This window comes from Ambystoma mexicanum, chromosome 8, assembly GCF_040938575.1.
Source record: "Ambystoma mexicanum isolate Mex_15411 chromosome 8, UKY_AmexF1_1, whole genome shotgun sequence".
Lineage (NCBI taxonomy): Eukaryota > Metazoa > Chordata > Amphibia > Caudata > Ambystomatidae > Ambystoma > Ambystoma mexicanum.
In genome coordinates, this window is record NC_090929.1 from 1413704130 (window position 1) to 1413727026 (window position 22897).

Here is a 22897-nt window from a genome sequence, read left to right on the forward strand (position 1 = left end):
TGGAACTCTCAGGTATCCAGGCAATGATCAGACCTGAAGGTAACTATCTGCACTGGTTGGTATCTGTCCTTGATATTGGAAGTGAACTATTTGAGAACTTTGCCTGTGAGCACAAATCTATCTGCAAGTAGGTTTGTCATTGTGAAGTGGTTAACCTTGCTAAAGGCAGTAGAGATGTCAAAGAGGATAATGAAAGGAGTCACATTTAACCATGATTTGGACGCATCATCTATGATCTGGAATGTGGCAGTTTCTATGCTTTGGGTCAAAATAAAGACTATTAATGATAATGATGAGCAGGCCATATTGGTTAATCTGATTCTGGAGTTGGCTGGAAACGGTCTTCCTAATGATGTTACAAAGGATGGTCAGTATTTAGCCAGGTCATCTAGGTCTAGAGTGTGTTTTTCGAAGAGTGGGCAGATGAATCCTGTGTTTAAGCTGCTTGAAACCATGGCCTGCTTGAGAGAGGCATTCACTTTTTGGAGTGGGAGTGGACAGATCCTAAGAACCGTTTCATGATGGCATAGGGAAGGATGTTGTCCTAGCCTGTTTCTACCACGAAGTGGGCCAGGAAGTATGGAGTAAAGTGTGTCAGTCGGCAGTCAGTCTGTTGAACTGTTGGGGCAGTGTTTGGCTGTTTCCACTCGACATCGTTTCTCCATGAGAGTATCGGCAATTTGTTGTGAGCAACTTTGTGGTAAGTACTGTGTGCGAAATAATTAATGTGACCTGTGAACCGGTTTGACTACCACACGCTTGGAAGAGCTGTCATTAAGTTATAGGACACCAGTGACTGTGGAGTGGCTAGCTCTTTGTGCTGGGGTCGCATTTTAATTAAAAGTTTTATTGTCTCATTGTGACTGCCCTATGCTTCGACGAACTGTGACTAAGTAATAGGATTCCAGTGACTGCTGGTTGGATAACCCATTGAGCTGTGTACTCATTTGGATTTGAGGTTTTATTACAGAATTGTTTTTTTTTTGCTGTACTAACTTTGATTTTGCATTGAGGAGCCTGGACCTAATTAGGAGGTCAGTGACTGTGGGGTTGTAAACGCTTTGAGCTGAGTCCATGTCATATTATATGGTTATTGGCACTATCTATTTTGAGAGTCTTCCATTTCTTAACATTGAAGATCACTGGAGCAAGTCTTAAAGTGAAATTATTCCTTATTATCCCCTGGTTAAGGTGCAATGTTGACTCTAGGCAGATGCCAAATACACCAACAGATTTGAATCAATATATTTTATGTCAATAGATGGGTAATGTCTTCTCCTAAGAAAATGCTAACTGAGGAACATAAGAAGCCGGAAAAATGAAATGTATGTGTGATTGGAGGGGTGATGCCTCCTCTTAAGAAAACTTTGGCTGAGGCTTTGACACACAAGAAGCTAAAAAACGTAAAATTGGTCAAAATGAAAAAAGTGTTGTCATGCACATTTGTAAGAAAATGAACTATTACCAAAACATTGAGTAGATGAGTGCAAATTAAGGGGAGAAATTGTGCAGCCTGATTAATGGCTCCGGTAGTAGAAGAACATATTAAAGGCTTATGTGTGGATGGGCCAGCTTCAAAGGCAGTGGGAACCAGTCAAAGTTTGGAACCGGGTAAGGGGAATGTAAACTCTGATAAAGTGAATACGATTGGGGTCTGTACTACTAGTCTTTTATCTACTATAGGAATACAGACTGACTGTCTATTGGTGCAACCCTTGAATGAAATATTAGTGCAAGGGCACACCATCTCAAGCCCCTGTTCCTTGGGCTGTAGCACTACCCTAGCTACACAAACTGATTGGGGTAAACCTGGTGGTATGATAGACCAGTCTTTATTGTGGAGTGTTCAACATGAAAAGGGAACAAAAGTAAAGGAAGAGGCTGTATTAGGGAATGTCGATCAAGTTCAGGCACACAAAAGGACTTGGGTATTTCTAGTGATGAGGTCAATCCTTCTTTATTGTGGACTGATTCTGCTGAAAAGGGGTTTAAATATAACGAACACCAGCCCATTGATAATGAAGTGAGTAAATTGTTAAAAAAACTTGTTTTGCCTGGTGTAAGAGAAGTATCAAACTCTAATGTAAGAATGGTTTCTTCTCAGATGTATTACTGAGGTTTGGTTCTATACATTCTGCCGTTAAAGAACACGTGCGTATGAATGATGATGACCAATTAAAGAATGATAATTACGCAAATAAGCAAATAAATAAGCTATTTCGTGTGCTGAAATATGCAGGAGCTTAGATGCAAGGCAATGGAAATAAGCAAAATGAAAGAGCTACTCAGAAGAGAGATACAAGTTTGGGGACTCTGGCATGTAATGGAAAGAATGTTACATTTTGCTTAAATAGAAGCAAGGTACTTCTAATATTCTCTGGGACACCTAGTTTGGCCGCAATATCTTCAGTAGACTTGGATAGCGTGGCGTTCCCAGATAGGACCCAAACATATAAGTGTGCATTATATTTTTTCCTCCCGGATGGTGATGGAGATGGTCCTTTTGGAAAGATTGAACTTGAAGAGATTGGGATTTGTTGTTGAATATTTTGATGAGCAGAGTCTGTGGACTATAGATAAGGGGTATACTGGACCGCTGAGAATTTCAATGAATTCTGTTGGGTATGGTAATCGAATGGTAAGTGGATTCGTGGAGAATAACGACCCAAGGAAATTTGACTGGGTGGGAATCACTTCGGCATTATGGAATAGGAGTGATTCCTGACCTTGTTACTGACAATAGGTTGAATAAGGACATAGAAGAATTAAAATTGGTATCATGGAACACTAGAGGGAGTAGCCACTTATTTAGATTACTTTGGCTCTATTGAAAGAGTCTAACTTTATCCTCCTCCAGGAAACATGGCTTATAAACCAACTGGTGATTAACAGTTATCAGATTTTCTCTCAACCGGCTAACTCTAGGTTGGGCAGTCGGCCAGCAGGTGGGCTCATTATTGCGCTACATTTAAGGCTGGAACTCACTGCTGAAATAGTCCACGATCTTCCTTATGGTATGTTGGCGGTCGAGTTATCTAGGTCTGGGATGAGTTTGAGCTACTCCTAATTAATGTCTACGGGAACAAGGAGGTATGTTAATGTTAATGTTAAAGGTATTTGGACCGTGCACCGTCACCACTGCTGTGGTCCCCAGGTGCTCTGGAAGATCTGAAAAGGAGGGTGTCAAGAGGAGGGGAGAGGTGGGGGGGCGGTAGTAAGGTGTAGTGGGAATAGGAAAGTGAAAGTTGTGATGTCATGTTGGCCGCTTCATTTCAGTGCCAGAATTCCCATGTGCTGTTGTGGCGGGCTATGTGTTGTTAGTCTGTTGTTGCAATGTGGTGGAGTGTGTGCGGTTTGCTGTGCAGAGAGGTGGTTGTGTGAGTGTTTATATTTTTTGTATGCAGAAAGTTGAAATTTTAAGCTACGATTATAATGGTTTTAAAGTATTTGTCGATTTCTTACCACTTTGTCTCCGTACAAACTCTGTGGTTATCCTGTGTGTTTGGTACTCTACTTTGACTGGCTAATTGGCAGGCAAGCTGCATAGTGGTAACTCTCTTTTGTGTGGTCCCAGTGGTTTCTTTATCTAACTCATATACGGTACTTCCCCAGCCTTGTGGCAGGTGAAGTTTTGGTCACAGCACTTGTCCCTTATTGTCCATCCTGCTGATTGTCCCCACCTATCCAAGTGTTCTTTTGGATTGGTGGCATGTGGGGCTGGGTGGGCAGTGCGTGTCCACCCCACTTTTATAATGGAGCGGTAGGTTAGAGTTTTTGGTTTCCTACAGGGGTATTCACAGGTTTCATTGTGGACCTTTCTTCATAGTTTATTACTCCTTAGTCTAGAGCAAAGAGCCAAGATTTGATTCGCTTTCAAAACCCCAAATTACCCCTTGTGTTGGCTTTTTTGGTAGGTTACTCCAGGTCGAGGGTGCCAGGTGAGTGGAAGATGATCGTCTAAGTTTTCTTTTGTTGTAAGGTTTTAGTAATAGGGAAATGTTGTTGCTTGATCTGAGTGATCTTGTCGGGTGGTAGATGGTTACTTTCTTTTTTTTTCGTTTTTTAAAACATAATTTTTTTAATGCTTGACAATAAATCGGAAGAACAAGAAGTATACAATGCTTGACAGTCATAGATCTCACAACTACAGTTGGAGTATAGTAATAACAAACAGGTGAGTCAGGTAACACATGTAAAGCGATAATCACTGTATCAGTTCAATTAGAGACATGGGTGGGAGCAGATGATACAGAGGATGCATCGTCAACATCCGTTGAGGTGGAGGCAACATAGGAATGGAATAGAGACCAGACATTCCTGGGCTTGGACTGTATTGGCTGCTGATCAGACCAGGCTTCTTCGATGTCCGAGGCCCAGGTCACGGCCCTGATCCATTGTGCATGTGTTGGCGCTCCTGGGCGGAGCCAATGTAGCAAGATACAGCATTCTGCGAGTAGCATGCAAAGCCCAAACAGTTTTTTAGAGTCTCGGCCCAGCCCAGGAAAGTCATGAAAAAGGCACAGTATGGGAGACGGGGTAACAGCAATATCAAGAATCTCAGATACAATAGTGTAGATCTCCTCCCAGAACTGGGTCAAGCGTGGGCAAAACCAAATCATATGAAAGAATGTTGCGATTTCAGACCCACACCTTGGGCATCTAAGGGAGTGGTCTTATGACATGCGGTGTAACCTGATTGGAATGTAGTGGAACCTATGGATTAGTCTGGAGATTTGTTTTTATGAAGTGAACATTGTCCCAAAGTTAATTTATGGCCTAGAATTATGGCCTGAAAGTATGCTTAAAACACTGGATTTAGAGGAGGATGCAATTTTGCACCGTGTTCTAAATCTGCCTAAACTGTGCTGTTACTGGCTATTCGGTACAGGTTTGGCTTTTTATCAATAAAAGTAAGAGTCAGTTGGAGATTGTTATCATTGTATAGGACTATCATTTATTCCTCGGAAGGTTCACTGTATTCTGATATGAACCATTGTATGGATACTGGTTCCTGTGTGGGAGGGAATCCAAGTTATTCAAAATATCTGAAGAATCTCTGTGAAATAGTATTTAATCTACTGGAATTGAAAATGGGGAATTTGCTTTTAACCCCAGATAGGGTTCAAATGGTCTTTACGATTATAATTGGTTAAATACGGTTGATTCTTTTCATGCTTATCCTTCCTTGAAACGTTTAGCCCATGAACACAAAAGGAGTGGCTCTATTCCCCCATATTTAAATCTCTTTCCAAATAATGTTTTAGGTCCCTCACGATAACATTTCAACTGAATGTTCTGCCCACGAGAGAGATCCTTTTCAGGAGAGGGCTGATCAATCAATCAGCTGCTATGTGTAGATTTTGTTAGTATAGTGATGTTTGAGAGAATGTGAAGCATTTGATTTTGCATTGCAGGGTTCTGAATGTACAGAATACGACATATCTTCAGAAATCGTTTGTGAAAATTGACTGGCAGAATTAGGATAACCTTTGGAAAATGTGTTTAAGCTCTGAGAATCCATCTGATAGATTATCTGTAGTTGTTTCATGAATTTGTAAAGGTTTTTTGCAAAATGTATATAACACAAACATGCCGATGGTATAGACATGAACTGTGTACCTTGCTCATAGCATCCACCCCCTCAACAGCATTTTATCGCTGATGCAGGAGACGTTATTCCATGAGACAACCTTACAGACCAGGCCCTACCCGGATGACGTCACGAAGCAATACATCTACAGGCAATGGAACCCCTGGATGAGTTGTAACCACGAAAGAGACAAATGACGTCACAGCTGAGGCTGACACACACAGGTCATTGCATTAGAAATCGAAGCATATATACATCCAAGCATGAAAATACACAAACACTAGGTCAAATTGCACTTAGAGACAAAGAACACACTTGTAACCACTAGGGTAGAAAACACATAGGGCCTCATTACGAGATTGGCGGCAGCCATGGAGCTATTAGCTCCATGGCTGCTGCCAAACCGGGGTCCTTTACCGGGTTCCCAGAATGGGGAATTACCGGGCCATTCCGAGTTCAGAAGGCCCAGTAATTCCTCCCTCTGGGAACCCAGGCCCGGACCGTCCCCATTCCCATCTAAGCCCCCAATGGGAAGGGAATGGGGACCTCCCAATCTAAGGGCTCAATGGGAATGGGAGAGGGAGCTAACAACGGGCCGATTACGACCGGCCCATTGTTAGCTCCCTCTTCCCCTCGCGGGACCCGGTAACGATGCCTGGTTTTACCAGGCGTCCTTACAGGGTCCAGCGAGGGGACCTCGTAATTTCACGGAATGGGTTTAACGGGTCCGCCTCCATTAGCGGAGCCGGTTAACCCGTTCCACGAGGGTCGTAATGAGGCCCATACTCTCTTCCTATGCTGAAACGCAAGTCGAACAAGAATACATATAAACGCTTGCTTAATGTAGAACGCAACTGAAATGAGTGGCCATGTAAACCAAGATGGAAGATGCAGTCACGAAAGGTTAATAGGAAACATTGAGATGCCATAATACAGCAGAGAGACCCTGTCTTGCTGAGCCAGCAAAAGATCCAAGATAGTGAATGCATAGCATGCCAAGGTTAGCAGGGAAGAACAGAGTTGATCCAAAATTGGAGAAGTACAGATAATAACCAGATCCCAGATGATGGACATAACTCTATCTGGATAACCAAAGAAACAAATGTTGCAGGAAGGCTAGGTTCTCATTGACTCAAACCTGACAGTGAAGAGAAAGTAGCTCAGACAAGTCTCCAGAGTCCAAGAAGGAAGTGACACCCATGGTTAAAACAGCTAGTATCCTCACAAATTACTGAGCAGGATAATCTGAAATACGGTCACCACACATGTGACTTGCAGCTGGCAGATAATGCCTATTGATTAGAGCCAGACATGGGTAGACAGGGAGCTTCGTTCCCATCCACCTCTTTATGACAAAAAGATGCAACATAGAGTAAAGTTGAACGTTAACAGCCCTGGATCGAGGCCTAGGATAGATTCAGGCAATGGTAATTTTAGTGGGACACTCAGCACCTTGGGCCATTCGCATCACCATCAATGGTTGCTCATGTGCTGGTAACATTCCAACCTGCCATGGCTGAGAAACATGTCCCTAACCAATCACCGTCTACCTTCCACTCTCACCTTACTGTGTTGCAGCTTCCACTCATAATGCACCCTGATGACATGTTCCCCATGCATCTTTTTATAGGTGGTCCCAAGGAGGAGCTACTAGTATCGCCGGACCAATTAGGTTACTAATCACATATAGGATCCATGCTTTACCATACTACTCACCCAATTGTATCCCACCTAAGTTTGCACAATGTATCATTTGTTTGTGATGTCATTTTCAAGTAAAACTCAATGGCAAGTCTGTACCAGTTGAGAAGAGCTGGAGATCACCTGATGTCCATCACTAGCCCTCTATTATTTGAGTATTGTCAATAAAACAGTATCTTTGCCACATTATTTGACACTTCTATTTTTGGGACGTTGGACGCTCTCTGCCTGTCCTCTTCTTACCTGATAGGGGGCATCTCGACAAATGGTAGCAGAGGACATTTCACCAATGCCCTCTGTGATTATGCCACCATTTTATCTGCCATGAGCCTGAAGCACTGCGTGGCACCTCTTGAGGACCGGATTGCCAATCATGTGTGAAAACATCAAACGGTCGTCAGGAGCCCCTTTGAAGAAATTCCAGCCTGCTCCCCACGGGACGCACTGCAGAACAGAAGGCAGAGTGGCAGATTGTGGGAAAAGGTGGCTCCGAAAGAGTTGGCTGACCAACGGATGTAAGTATGAGAACAGTAATCTGGCAAACCAAGGGGGGAGGAAATGATTGTGTATATTGTATGAGAAAGGATATAACCTGTAGCTAGAGTTAGCTTCTGTAACTCCATTGCTGGAGTTACAGAAGGTGGCACCTTAAGATGTTTTATGGGAAAAAATGAAATAATAACAACTAAGAGTATTTCATCTGTGACTGAGTAAGGTGCAAAAGAAGAGCCTTCCCCCGTTAGGCTAAGGGGGTATTTTAGAAAAGTGTTAACCTTGCCACAGATTTTGGCAAGATGATGCCCATAAGGAATTATTGTGGTATTTTATGAGTGCACTCATATGTTGTATGTATATAGGGGTTGCTGTTAGAGATAGTTTGTGAATGCAATTTGGAGGATTGACAGGAAGCGGTTCTTGGCCCAGTACATGGGGGTTCCATGTAATAATGTTGCCACAAAAATCTCGCCATGCAAAAATATCGTTGAAAATTGGCCGTTTTTTGTGGCGACCTTATTGCATGGAATATGCGGGACACCCCCGCAACCCCCAAACATATTTTTTTCTTTTTTTTTTTACATTTTCTTTTTTTTTTTTTCTGTCCCCATATATATGGTCACCCATATAATATCGCTGCAACCTTTTCCCGGCGATATTATTTATGGCGACCATATATATGGGGATAATATTACCTGATACCTACATGGGGCACTTGGATTGTGATAAGCGATGGAAATGATCTTGGCTTTTTGTGGCATGAGGTAGTAGCCAAAGAGTGGGGATCTGGCTCAAGGTTGTTGAGGTTGTGGATTCGAGGGTGTGTACTTGAGGGTGTGAAGAAAGGTTGGTTTGACATTAGCACGAGCACCAGGAGCTTGTGGCGGGTTAGATCAGCCTTAAAGGCCAGAGCTTGACATAGGGGCAGCAACTGTAGTGCGCACTCCAGATTGGTGTTGGTGGAGCCAGAGAGGCTTGTGGGAAGACTTGAGAATTATTGAAATATCGGGAAAATATATTGATGGTTGATGAAGGTTTATGAAAATAAAGTGAGGATATTTGAAGTGCAAAACAGAAGCCCATCTTGAGGTCATGTAAGTATCGACAGTCAAAAGAGAGACGTACCTTCATGGGAGACACTCCCCTAATGCCTATTTGCAAGTCCCTCCAACAGAATACGGTCAACATGTGCAAGTATAGTGTGGAATGGACTTACGAGACAGTGGGCGGATGATTAGACCTTGGCCCAAGGAGAAGCTAAAGATAAACGGGACAGAGAGGAAGAAGAAGCACTTCAGAAACAGAAGTTTGAGGAGGAAGAAAGAGAATGGGAAAAAGTGATAGAAGAAGCAGAGGAAAGGGGAAGAAAAAAGAGAAGGCAGGATAGTAGAATGAGGGAATTGGGAGAAGCAGAGAGGGAGAAAAAAAGGGAAGCAACAAGGAGAAAGAAAGAAAGAAAGAAGGGAGAAGCAGAAGGAAGTAAGCAGAGAGGGCAGCAAGAGAAGCACAGGAGGAAATGGAGAGACAGGTGCAACTGAGTGAAGAAAGAAAGAGACAGAAGTTTGAGAGGCTCATTCAAGAGCATCTGCTCAAAAGCGAGGAAGAAAATAATTGTCAGAAGCAGGAAAGAGGGAGGAGCTGGCAAAGACAAGTTAAGGACATGGAGGACATAATGAGGAATCATACGCTTCCTGAGGATGATGAGGAAGAAGTGATACAAAGGTATATCAAAGCAGAAGGGATGGTTTGGCTACACTTAAGACAGTGAGGAGCACAGCAGGCTCTCCACAGATAGAGGAGCCAGGATTGTTAGTAAGAGGGCTCTGAATGGACGAAAGGGGAGAGGTATGTTAAAACGACTGAAAGTGACAAGGAGGAGGGGCAGGATGACAGCTGCAGGACCATGGGGACAGAAGACGAGAGAGAGAGAAGAAGCATACCAGGTCTCTTGGAGGGCACAGCTGGAGAGTGGGAGACAAAATCGTCCAAGGGGGAAGAGGCAGAAGGGGGAAAGTCAGGACTCAAGGTGCATACTAAGCGCCTAAAGGGCTGCTTGCATAACTTAGACAAAGTTACCCCATACGCTCAGAGGTTTAGGGAATTACCGGGACGGAAGAAGGCAAGCATGACTGGAGCATTTACAGTGATGAAGGGTCTGAATGCACCCAAAAGTCACACAGAGATACATCAATACATATTGTTAGAGAAAGGGGGAGGGCAACCACAATATATACCATGGCCCCAGATGGATAAGGAATTTGAGATGTAAATTTCCATTGTTTGCATCAGGGGTGGGGAAATGGATATATACGAGATAGAGACACTGACAGCAGGGATGATTTATGTTCATTGCATCAAAAAAGATGCATCGAAATGACAATGCATCGAAAAAGATGCATCGAAAATAAAAACATTGAGATTCTATGTTTTGCATTAAAAGTACAGATCCATTGAAAATTTTCCATCGAATGGATATGTACTTTTAAATGTAAAAGAAAGCATTTCAATGTGTTTATTTTCTACATTAAAACATTACATGGAGCTTTCAAGTGCTGAAATGTCGGCACAGGCAAGCTCCTTGTAACATTTGAATGTTTTTTTTGTATATTGGGGGGTTACCCCTCCCAACCTCTCCAACACCCATTGACAACCCCCCATGACCCTAACCCTAACCCCTAACCTAATCTACCCTTTATCTAACCCTTAATCTAACCCTAAATCTAACCCTAGCCTCAACCCAAACCCCCAACCCTAATCCTAACCCTAATTTAACCCTTAATCTAAACCTTAATCTAACCCTAGCCCCAACCCTATCCCTAACCTAATTCTTAATCTAACCCTTAATCTAACCATTAATATAACCCTAAAACTAACCCTAGCCCCAACCTAACCCCTAACCCCTGACCCTAAGCCTATCCAACAAAATTAACCATTGAAAAATATCCAATGAATAGGCTTTTCGATGGAAAGGCAATTCAGTGAATAATTTTTGAGGGAAAGGTGTTAGATTGAGTAGCAACGTGCTCGCCTTGGAAGCAAGATGACACGAAGCAATACAGGTTCGATCCCCAGGTCTGCGCTTAGAAAGCTCTGGGTATTTAAGCGCGTTATAAATATGCAACTAAGACAACAATGGGCGAAGGACACAGACTTACTGACTTGACCTGATGAGGAGTTGTTTAGAGATGACTGTTTGGACAGAGAAGTGGTCTTCTCTATAAGCATTACTTATGGGATGAGAATTGAATACAAGGAAGTTCCACAGAGGATGGCACTCGTGAAAAAGATGCCTGTATTTCTCAAAGATGACTTGGCACAATTGCCAGCTGTCTTGTGGACCAACAGTCCTTATAATGTTGGCCTACTGAAGGGAGTAGGGGCAGTCAAGATAAAATTAAAACCAGGTGCAATTTTACCCAGAGTGATAAAATATCCCATGTCCAGATATGCAGAAACAATGTCAGTGCTATTACAACAAGGAATCCCAGTGCCATCACAGTCCCTGTGTAATACGACTGTGTACCCAGTGAAGAAGGAGACGGAGGGGTTGTGGAGATTTATTCAGGATTTCCCCCATAAACAACATTGTTGAGGCAGAATTTCCATTGGTTCCCAACCCAGCAACCATAATATGCAACATCCCAACAAGAGCAACACATTTCTACAGTAATTTACTTTAAAATGCATTTTTCTCATTACCCCTTCATGAAGAATCACACAACCTGACCTCTTTTTCATAAAGAAACCAGAAGTGGAAACATACAAGATTACCACATGGGTACTATGAGTCCCTGTCTATATTTAACAGAGTACTTCAGATGGATTTGGGGAATGCACACATGGATAGCACAGTAATTCAGTATGTGGCCAATATTTTGGTGTGCAGCGAGACAGAAGAGCAGTGCAGACATGACTCAATACAACTGATGACAGTCTTGGCAGACAAGGTATACAGGGTGGACAAAGCAACATTACAGTACTGTCAGAAGGAAGTTCTATACATTGGACAGTGTATTTCACAGTGAGGAAGGAAGGTAATTCCACAAAGAGCTGAAGTGATCACCAAGAAAACACCACAGCCAAAGACAGTAAGAGAGATGTAGCAGTTTCTGGGCATGTGCAATTATTGCAGGGTGTGGGTATTTGATTACAGAACATACATTAGGCCCCTCTTAGCAGGACTTAAGGAAGCTCAGAGAGACAACAGCATGGTAGGCTGGGTGAGTGAGAGGACGGAAGCCTTTGACAAACTGAAAAGAGCAATATGCACAGCACCAGTCGTAGTGGCCTGACTACAATGAAGAATTTGATATATTCTCCAACTCCAATGGGGTAGTGATGACAGTGGTACTCACACAAAAGACTACTCTGGGACAAAAAAACATTAGCATACTACAGTGGGCTCCTAGATCCAGTAATGATGGGTAATTACCCTTGTGAGCAAGCATTGGATACAGTAGCCTTTGCAATATCACAATGGGCTGCAGAACAACACTTTGGGCCTCATCACGACTTTGGCGGTAACCCTTAAATCCGGCAGTAGCGCTATTACCGCCGGATTTAAGGGTCCGCCAAATCAGGGCTTCGGCGGATTTCGCCCCAGCTCTGAGCTGGGGGGAAATCCGCTGAAAATTCGCGTTCATACCGCCGACGGGAAATCCGCCGGCGGTATGAGCGCGAAATGTCCCCATTGAGCCCAATGGGGAATGGGGCATTCCCGAATGGGCTCAATGGGGAATGGGGAATACCATTACCGCCAAACTCGTGATCCGGCGCTATTAGCACAGGGGGGTTCGGCGGTAGGGCAGACAGCGCCCGCGCTAATAGCGCCGGCGTTACCGCCCAAGTCGTGATGAGGCCCTTTATGTGGGGCATGCCCTTTTCGCTATTCTTGAGAGACCCAAGAGCATGTTAATGATGCAAAAAGCATCCGGGTACAAAGTAATTATTTCAAACCCGGCAGTGACGATAGTGAGGTGCAGAGTAGTGAATTCAGCAACATTCATAGCGGAACTGCGCCAAATACACTGAATAATATGACAACATGTCCCACCTGAGTGAAAATGCACTCAGAGGAGGGGAGGTACTCTTCATTGACGGGTCTTCAACAATTGACCACTCGGGTGGCAGTATTGAAGAAGAGAAGGAGTATGACTTTTGAGGTAATGGCAAGCGCAAGATTCCCCTAACATTTTTCAGTGCAAGCGGCAGAGTTATTAGAGCGGATTGTAGCCCTTGTATCACATGATTATGAGGAAATCACAGTATATTCTGACTCCGCCTCCGTGACATCAACAGTACACTCAGCACTTTCACATTGAAAAAGACAGGGCTTCCTACGTGCTGACGGCACACCGGTGTAGCACGTTTCGATATTGGACAGACTCATAAACAAACTACAGTTCCCAGTGGCCACTGTCTTTATGATGTGTCTGTGATCACCTAAATCAAGCATGGCAACATAGCTCCAGAGGCCAAAAAAGCAGCAGATTTTTCTGAAAATACTTAATTTGACTCTCTACCCAATAAACACATGCAAGCATGCAACATGATATTAAAAGTAGGTTTTGATTCACTGCCCCTCACCAAACTAGCAGAATTACAGGGAAGAGCTCCACCAGAAGAGCAGGAGCTGTGGAGGAGATAGAGCTGCTCAGTGTCCCCCACGGATGCATTATGGTGCCAAGAGAGCACTGGTAAACCGCTTATGCCCCTCACATTATTGCAGACAGCATTATCTATTTATTTATTTATTTATTCATTTTCGAGTGCACCTAACCCTCAGGTATCTGGTGAATTACGTATGGTTACACATTGAATTAATGACAGACAGGCAAAAAAGCAGTGCATGAGTTTGTTACGAGTACATCAGGGGCATATTCAAGTTGACAGACATATAGAGGTTAACAGGATGAGGAATACATTAATGCTGCCTTCTGTGTAAGGAGACAGTTTTTTGCATTTTCCTGAAGCAAAAGAAAGAAGATTCTGCTCTTAGGGCTATGGGTAGAGAATTCCATAGTATTGCCGCTAATACAGGGAAGTTGTTGCCCCCTGCTTTCTGTAACTTGAATGTGGGAACACTGAGGCAGGGTGGATGTAAAGACCTAGTGGGTCGATCAGATATGTTTCTTGTGAATTTGCAAGCCAGATATTTGAGAGGCATTTATGGGTGAGTGCTAAAGTTTTGAATGCAATTGTGTCTTTGACTGATAGCCACTGGGCATTACGTCTTGCTGTTGTTGATATATAATGAGTTCTTGGGATGTTTAGCACAGTTCTGAGTGTATTATTTTGAGGTTTTTGTTAGGTTTCGCTTATTAGTTCCTAGGTACAGGGCATTACAATAATCTAATTTAGATAAAATAAGCGCCCTGGCCAGGTAACTGCAGCTTGCTGTCGACAGGTAAGGTCTGCAAGTGATTATTAGTTTGCAGGTATAGGCTGTGGCAGATGCAGTTGCGTTGACTAGTCTAGTCAAAGTCAGAGAGGAATCAAGGTAGATTCCAAGTGTTTTCACTTCCTTGGACACATTTATGTTGATGTCGTCTATTGTTACTCTCACCTGTTCTCTGCGGGGACGTTGGAGCCCTCCCTGGACTTGGCTACCTTGGATCGGGGGTCTCCCCCAGCTGCTGTGAAGTCAACTGCTCTGGATGCTGATACTGCCCCTGAGGGCATACAAGAGGCAATGAGAATGGTGCAGTGGTATCGTGATTACCCTCGAAACCTTCGTTCCAGAACGAGATGAGCAAGCATTTGCCCATGTAAACTCACCTGTTTTCTCGTAATGAGGAGCTCTCCGTCCTGCTTCTTATTAGCAGGGGTGCCTTGGGTGGAACTAGTTGCTTCGCTGGTCCGTGGGTGTGGCGGCCAGACCAGCTGCAATCAACCACTTAGAAGGTAAGTGTTCTCTGCAATGATTATTGTCCGAGTTCTTATTACAGTGTCTTTTGGCCGTGATTATAGTTCGTAATTCCTGCAATGTCTTTTCTGTCCACTATAGATGTGAAGATGGCTGCACAGATTCTCAGTGTTTAGAGTGAGTCCAATGATGCTCAAGAGGATAATGAACCCTTAAAAGTAGCTGGTAAGTTGGCTTTCAGGGTTAAGTGCTAGGCTCAGGTGTGGCGTGGCCAAGCGTTACTTATTTATGCAACTTCTAACCTTGTGTGTTCTTTTCTCTTGCAGGGAAGGCCTGGCAGCATTGAGTGGAGAATGACTGTTCGAAGGCCAGTCCGTGGTTGCAGGATGGAGGTTGCATGAATATGAAGAATGGAAGATAAGCTCCTGCGTAGCTGGAAGTCCGGAACAGGTGAGGAAGCACTCTGATGACTATGGAATCAGGTAAAATGCAATGTGCTACAGGCGATGGAGTGCAGGAGACAGGTAAGATGTACTTTCAGCGATGGTGTAGCTGGAGTTAGGTAAAATGCGCTTTCAGCGATGGTGTAGCTGAATGCAGGAGGATGCGCATTCAGCAACGGTGTAGCTGCAGTCAGAAGGATGTGCATTGAGGTGTTGAGCTGGAAAACAGTTAAGGATGGCGGTAAGCGTCAGGCTGTTGAAGGCAGATGAACGCAAAGTGCCAGTATGCGGGCGGATTGGCCTTAAATAGGCTAGTCCCAGCCCCTCCCTTTGGCCCCACCTTGTGGCTCCACCTTGCTACTCCGAGAGGTTCTTGCACATGCTCCCCAATGTTCCTCTATGGCCACGCCCGGCCTGGATGCATGTGTCTGAGCCTGTTGCCAGATGTGATAAAAACATAGGCCCTTATCCAGTGGCCATGACATCTATATTAAAGGATTTCAACTGGCTATATAGTTTATTTAGTCTGGTCTGGGATCCAATGAGAAGTAGCTTAGTCTTGTCATCGTTAAGACAGAGGCCGTATATGGCCATCCATGCTTGAATGATTAGGCACATTTTGCTAAGCAATTTCGTGTCAGTGTCGTGGTCCCCAGTGATAGGGATAATGATTTGAGTGTCATCTGCATAGTTAGTGTAGGTGACACCCAAATGGTCAAGGTTATCGAAAAAAGGGGCTTTGTGAAAATATTGTAAAGCATTGGGGGAAACGCATGAACCCTGTGGTACACCTCACGTGATCGGTGTGCCTGATCGGCCGACGCAGTAGGTGCAAACACCCTCATGGTTATGTTGCCCAGGAAAGATTCTATCCAAGCGATGGCTTTAGGTGAGAAATGAGCTCCTGATGATAGGTGTTGCCACAGGACTATATGATTGACTAAATCAAAGGCAGCCAATATGTCTAGTCGAAGAAGAAGGGCTAGATTGCCTTCATCATTTAAGTCATCCATCTGAGTTTTTAAGTCTAGCAAGGCAGTTTCGGTGCCATGTCTCGGTCTAAAGCCTGATTGTCACAGGCCAAAAGATTATTGGTTTCAAGATGTTCCTGTATCTGCAAGTATGCTGCCCTATCTAAGATTTTCAGCAGGAATGGTACTGTTGTTATTGGTCTATAATTAGTAGGAATATCAGGATCAATCTAGGTTTTTCTAATAGTGGGATGACCCAAGCATCTTTCAGATTAGATGGACCGTACTAGTTTCAAAGGACGCATTTATTAATGTGCTGATGAAAGGTGCGGAGTCCTTCGCTGCCTCTTTGATAATAGTTGCAGGGCAGATGTCCCCCTGGCATCTTGATGGTTTGAGGCTAGTTATCATGCCCTCTACATCATTGGCAGTGAGAGGGGACAACATAAATAGATTTCAAGGTTTTGAAGAGGAGGGCTGGGACTCATGTGGATGAATCAGAGGTGAGACTACGTTTTTTAGTTCACATTTTTGCTTGTAGAAGCATTATTTTATCCAGCAGCACTTTTTGTATGTTAGTGCACCAGGTCATATCTTTAGTGCAAGTTTCTGGTGGTGGTATGAGGGACTCTAATTCTCTAAGGATGGTAAATAGTGAATGTAAGTGTCCCCATAAACGCACCCCCCCTTAGTGCGAGGCAATAATGGACACAACCCAGAAGGGGAATGAGGCCAGGACCAAGTGCGGGTGAAGTCAAAAGAGCTTTATATAATTCAATATAGGGCATGCAAAGGACTCTGCAAACTCTGAGAGCCCTCTGTCTGACAATAGCAAAGACAGTCAATTATATTACAGATACACATCATGCATGAGGTAAGCTATTGGGGCCACAGAGTCTCAGGGATTGGGTGGTGATGGCTTGGTGGTATACAGGATTGGCGGACGTTGGTGCTGCGCCACATGGGGTGGGAGGTCAGCTGGGCTCATCGGGGTGTAGCGCTGGGCCGGACATGCCTTGTAACAACGATTGATAGCTAAACTAACATTTGCCCTTTTGGCCACACATTCCCACCCATTCATCACACTTCATGTGTCCTGATGAGTTGCAACTCTTGGAAGCACTGACCTTAGATCAATACATGGCCAGGAACATTGATATGCGATCTGGAGTGTCTTAATACATCAGTTTGGTTGTTGTCATAAGGATATGTGTGGAAGCCAACAACCGTACTAATTGTTCCATTGACTAAACCGTGTTCTATGTCAAAGTTTCCTTTTAGAATTACTTATTATTTTTCTAAGCTATTTAGTTGTGCTGTTTCTTGTTCACACATAGGTCATGCCATGCAATTCAATTAGGTCATGCCATGCAATTCAATTTCTTCAGTGACTCCTAGATAAATGTCATTTGTTATACTACTTTCATTAGCTTTGGATGCAGCTTCAAATGATTCATCGTCACCTAATATTTATTTTTCTTTTCTCCATGGTTTATAAAGTTGGAGTAGGGCCATGTAATACAGTCCTCTATGTTGAAGAGAGTTAAATGATAACTTTATATGATTAATTAGACTGGGTTTTCGTGAGTTTCATTAAGCTTCCTTAACAGGTTGAGACTGAATATTTGCCAGTTGTTTCATTTGGTGTGACATTGTTTTTGGAGGTGTAGTTTTGGGCAATGATGTACAGACAAATGTTTTCTAAAGCAGTACTTATGTTTGGGTGGTATATGTCAATGAAATTATTTTATAAAATGTCCTGGCAGTTGGGATCATTTGTGGCTATCTTTTCTATCTCTTGGTAGGATTTTAGTACTCTTTTTTAAGATGATGGTGGACCAAGGTTCAGCCAGAAAATGTGTTGAGATTTGCCGTATAAGGCTGTATCTGTTAAACGGTCTGCAGCTTCGTAGCACCCGCATTCTCTATGGGAGAGCAATTTTATACCAAAGCTGTACATTTGTTGTGACAGGGTATTGTCAGATGATATGTCAACACAGAGGTCTTATAGCTATGTTTTCTCAGCTTTTCGTGAGATAAGCAGTGACATATCTTGCAACTGCAGTGTAATTGTCTCCAATGTATTGTATGTCTATGTTTGCATTCCACAAGAGGTCAATTATTGCATTGTAATCATTGATGTACTTGGATGCTGTCATGATTCCTGCCGCAGCCCTGAGATATCAGGCTGTAACCAGGCCACGATCCCCTATATGGCCCCTACCAGAGACACAATTGGAGCCAGACCTGACACCTGTGGTGCCAGGCTCACACATAGCTCTAAGAATCACTTGGCACTGGGCTGGTAATGTATTGTGGGCAAGATGGATGCCCCCAAATAACCCAGTTCTTTGAACTGAGTAAGCGGTCTAGCCTTTTGGGTGTGGTTCAACCCAGGGATAACTGGGATACCTGAAGGCTATTTAAACCACGTCCGAACTGAGAAACACGCTTTGTGTTTCTCTGCACTTGCAGCGTGACACTCACCGTGCTCGGATCGGTCTCCTGAAGGCCTTCACCTTTCCTCCACATCCCACGCTCCTGCAAGAACAAGAACAGCATTAATAATATACTTACCTTGAAGAGCATCCAGCTTCCATCTATCACTCTTCCGGTCCTGTGGGCAGCTACGGCGGTGTCATCTCCATCTCGGCATGCCGCATCATAGGGGAGGATAAACAAACTGAAGAAAAGACATTAGTAAGCATTCTTCATATCTTAGCTTACTCTAAAACTGTAAGAAGAGTCAAACGCTTACCTCAATTTAAGCCGCTCGGAGTAACTTCAGCTCCAGAGCATCCCATTGACCTGCAAGGGGAAAAGACATTCCAGGTTAGCGCGGAAAGCATAAGGAGGCACCGCACATCGTGCTTACTCACCGTACCTTATCCTCTCAGCCGGCAGCCACGCTGGAATATTGCAGCACCTGAAAGGGACACAGAGACAAACATTGGTCAATACAAGGAAGAGCGCATCGCACATCACGCTCTCACTCACTGTTAGGGCTCAGCTCCTCTCAGAAGCACAACGCCATCTCCGACCCCCTTCAACACCTAAGAGAGGAGAGACATGTTATAGAAGGGACAAGAGACAAAAGGACAGTTCACAAGAATCATTGAACTTACGGGTCGGGCGGAAGTTAAAGCAAGCCCAGTCCATTGGGCCCGCGCCAGTGAAGCAACTAGGCAACATAGAGCCTGCATCAGTCGACGCACCTCTGCACCGAAGGGCAGGACGGAGAGCTCACTACAAAAGAAAGCAAGGTCCAGTCTCCAGTCAAACAGAATCCAGGGAAGGGTTCGAGGTCGCAGGAGGGCCAAACAGGCCGAGTGGCGTCCCTGTGGATACCAGGTGAGCGTTACAGAATGCAAAGCTTCACACCATAATCCACCTGGACATCATGGAAACGTCAGAAACTGACCAGTTAGCCCAAATGTTGGGGCAGCTACGTGCCGAAGTACATGCAGCCAGGCAGGAGACCAACACCCTTAGGAGAGAGTTTATAGTCGCTAAAGAACGTACTGAAGATTTAAGCCGGCAACTTCTCCAGTCACAAGCGGGACATGCACCGTTACCTGGTAACGTGTCTTCGATGCCAGTACCCTCAGCCAACCATGTTCAGATAACCCTTCCTGTGGCAGTTCCCTTGACCCCGTCCTGAGGAGAAAAGAACCAAGTTATTTCATCGGGGTCTGCAGGGAGAACTAAAAGATGTTCTTGCACAAGTGGTGGACCCTCCGAAAGACTGTGCAGAATGTATTAACCTTGTTGTTCAATTGGATCATAGATTGCAAGACCGAAGAGCAGATCGAACCAGACCAGACCCTCGCCCTATGTATATGCGTTCAAAGGACAATGTCTCCCGAACAACAGAGAGCTCAGGGGAACCAATGCAGATCAGACGGGTCAGATCCCCCTTGACTAAGGCTGAAAGGGATAAAAGGAGACCACAACAGTTATGTTTGTACTGTGGAAAGTCAGGCCATTTCCTTAAAGAGTGCCCAGTGGAGCCACCAAAGAGAACAGTAGGGGCCACGGACAAGGAAGATACCACCAAGGAATTGGAAAACTGCCAAATCCGGCAAGTGTAGGGGTCCACTTGTCGAGCAAAGAAAGTGAACTACAGACCTCCCATTTTGCACTGTCGGTAATCTTGATCAATCATCAACAACCATCTTGGATGCACGCAGTAAGAGCGTACATAGACAGTGGAGCCGTTGGGAACTACATAGACCAAGATCTTGCAGCAAAGATGGGGCTTCCTTTATGCCCTAAGTCAACCACAGACACGGTTACCACTGTTGATGGCACGGAAATAGCTTCTGGTCCAGTATCCCAATGCACTGCAGCCTTCTATGCCAGGATGGACATCAAGAATCTATCGCTTTCGACCTCATCAAGACACCACAGTTCCGGGTTGATTTTAGGAATGCCGTGGTTGGTAGCCCATAATACTCGAATAGATTGGCGAGAAAAAGAGTTGGCCATTTCCGAGAGTTGTGCCCACACTTGTTATCACCAAGGGAGACAGCCAATTGATACCAGAACCTCTACTATTGGAACAGTGGCAACCGGTACCTTACCAAGTGAATACCAGGATTTTCAAGATGTATTTCAGAAGGAACAAGCTAACACCCTACCACCGCACAGACCATACATTTGCCAGATCGACGTGATACCCGGCACACAGATCCCTTGTGGACGAATCTACGCACTAACTGAACCAAAAAACCAGCACCTGAAGTCTTATCTAGAACAATACCCGGCAAACGGATTCAGCCGTCCTTCGAAGTCTCCAGCAGCCAGTCCCCTATTCTTCGTGCCGAAGAAGGAAGGGGACTTGAGAACGTGCATCGAATATCGCGCACTGAACCAGATCACTGTAAAAATGTGTTACCCTCTGCCACTAATCCCTGAACTGCTTGATCAGGTCCAGACACCCAAATCTACACAAAATTAGATCTGAGAGGAGCGTATCACCTCGTTCGTTCGAGTGAAAAAGGGTGACGAATGGAAAAACGCCTTTCATACCAAGTATGGCCTGTACGAATATCAACTAATGCCCTTTGGCCTTTGCAACACACCCGCTGCATTTCAATACTTCATGAACAATGTCTTAAGGGAAATAATTGATGTCTGTGACCTAGTATATATTGACGATATCCTAGTATACTCTGCATCAAAGCAGGACAATGTCAAACATGTTCTCTCCGTACTGGCAAAACTCTGCCAACAACACATCTATGCCATACTCGTAAAGTGCTCATTTCATGTCTCCGAGGTGGAATTCCTTGGCTTTATTCTCATCCCAAATGGAATCCAAATGGATGTACACAAGGTAGATGCTATCCTAAACTGGCCATCGCCAAATTCATTCAAAGGAGTCCAGAGCATGTTGGGTTTCGCAAACTTCTACCGCCGATTCATCCCGGGGTTCTCGCAAATAGTGCATCCCATCACATCATTACTAAGGAAATGCAATAAAAAGTTTCACTGGACAGAGGAAGCATAAAAGGCTTTCCAGGAACTCAAGGCGAGATTCACTTTTGCCCCGATTCTACTTCATCCTTGCCCAGACCTCCCGTACGTGATGGAGACGGATGCCTCGAGTATGGCTATGGGAGCCGTCCTCTCACAAAAGGACCCAGAAATGGGTCAATTACACCCTGTTGCCTTCTGGTCGTGTAAATGAACACCCCCCGAGCTCAATTACGCTATCACGGACAAAGAACTTCTAGCCATCAAGTCAGCCTTTAAGGCCTGGCGACACTATCTTCTAGGTGCTAGACACACAATCACTGTGATAACTGACCATCGAAACCTCCAGTACCTAAAAACAGCAAAGGCTCAATCTTCATGACAGCTACTCTGGTTCCCTACACACCACCACTGGGCAAACGCCCTTTTATACCATATATGGCAGGCATCCACGCACTTCCAAGTTTGACGTCCCTACGACCTGCCAGCAATTAAAACCTTGCACACAACCATTTCTCAAACCTTCAAAAGAGCAGCCGAACACTTACTGCAAGCTAAGAATCGCCAGAAGAAATGTTCTGACCAACGCCGAGTAAAAGCCCCCAATTACCAAGTTGGAGATCAAGTCTGGTTGGCATCTAAACATGTGCCCATTAAAGGAACCCAGACTTTCCGTCCAAGATACATGGGTCCATTCACCTTCACCTCTGTGATAAATCCAGTAGCAGTCAAACTAGCCTTGCCATCTAACATGCAGATTCATCCTGTGTTCCACGTATCTCTCCTAAAACCTGTTCAACCTGGTTCCCGTTTTGCAACACCACCGAAGCCAATAGTAATCGATGGAGAGCCAGAATTTGAGGTCAAGGACATCCTGGATTCAAAGTATGTCAGATCTAATCTATACTATCTAGTGGACTGGAAAGGGTATGGTCCGCAGGACAGAACATGGGAACCTTGCGAGTACATCCATGCACCTCGCTTGCTTAAAAGGTTCCATCAAAACCATCCAATCAAACCAGGGCCAGACAGGAGAACCACCATGAGAGGAGGATTGGGGGGGAGTGCTGTCATGATTCCTGCCCCCAGGTCCCTGAGGCATCATGCTGGAGCCAGGCCACAATCCCCTATATGGCCACTAAGGGCCTCTCCATCCTACCAGAGACCCACTTGGAGCCAGACCTGGCACCTGTGGCGCCAGGCTCACACATAGCTCTAAGAATCACTTGGCATTGGACTTGTAATGTATTGTGGGCAAGATGGATGCCCCCACATAACCCAGTTCCTTGAACTGTGTAAGCAGTCTAGCCTTGTGGGTGTGGTTCAACCCAGGGATACCTGGGATACCTGAAGG